This window comes from Alligator sinensis, unplaced genomic scaffold (assembly GCF_000455745.1).
Source record: "Alligator sinensis unplaced genomic scaffold, ASM45574v1 scaffold4_1, whole genome shotgun sequence".
Classification (NCBI taxonomy): Eukaryota; Metazoa; Chordata; order Crocodylia; family Alligatoridae; genus Alligator; species Alligator sinensis.
The window spans coordinates 3,709,394-3,710,594 of NW_005841887.1; positions in this window are offsets into that span (position 1 = coordinate 3,709,394).

A 1,201-nucleotide genomic window follows, 5' to 3' on the forward strand; every position below is an offset into this window, starting at 1 on the left:
CAGACATATAGAGATACAGGCGTAGAGATATCTCTATCTCTACAGCTAGATATCGATGTAGAGCACAAGCTTTCGTGGACCCAAGTGAACGTCATCAGATGCTGTGACAGAACTGTAGTACAGGCAGTCCTCGACTTACAACGTTTCGAGTTACAACGTCTATAAATTGACGCCCCGTTTCGACTTTACAACGCCAGGTTCGACGATCCGATGCAATGCCACGCCGGTGAACAAGTTCGCTGCGTCGCTCATCTCCCTGGAGAACGTCTGTCCACACTTCCTTGGACGCTTTCTTTCAGAAAGCAGACGAGACTCCAGAATAACCTGCAGCCGAGACTCCTGAGACGACTCCAGCCGAGAGCCCTTCAACAAGTCCAGCTAAGAGGCCTTCGAAAAGTCCAGCAAAGTCGCCTCAAAGAAGTCCTTCCAAATCAAAATGACTGCTATTTACAGTCTAAATACATGAATGTAGCTATATTACTCATCTATAATTGATTGAGTACAAAATTTGGGGGTATTTTTAGTGAAAACAGGGTATCGGGCCTGGGTTCAGGAACCAATCCTCCATTTATAACATTGTTTCGTATGAGAAAATCAGTTCCAAGTTATAACATTTCGACTTAAGACGCGGTTTTCAGGAACCGATTGTGTCGCGAGTCCGAGGACTGCCTGCACAGCACCAAACATTCGTTACCCGTGAGGTAAATTCACTCGGATGCGAGCGGCAGCGGCTTCGCACCGTGGGGCGTCGCGCGCCGAAATCGAGTCTCCGGCGCGGATCCGCGCTCGCTGCCGGCGACACGCGGTCCTGTAGTAGCCGACAGCTGCGGGCGAGGACCGAAATCGTCTCGTAAACGCGGTCGAAACGGTCAGCACCATCCAGGCCATTTTTTGGTGATGTGGTAAAGCAGGTCCAGTTTCCAGGGGCGTCAAGCGAGGGAAACCCGCACCTCAGTACGGAGGGGCTGTTGTTCATAACTTTTGCGAGCTCAGCTCTATAGAGCTCGGTTATAAAGTGTGTGTGTGTGTGTGTGTGTGTGTGTGTACACACGCGTGTGAGGGGAGCCGTCCAAACCACCGCTCCCCTCCTCCTCCTCCTCGGGACGCCCGGGCGCCTCAGGCCGGCGGAGGCGGAGACGGTGTCGGTGTGGGAGGCGGTGCCGGCGGGCGGGCGGGCGAGCCGGGCCGAGCCCATGGAGAG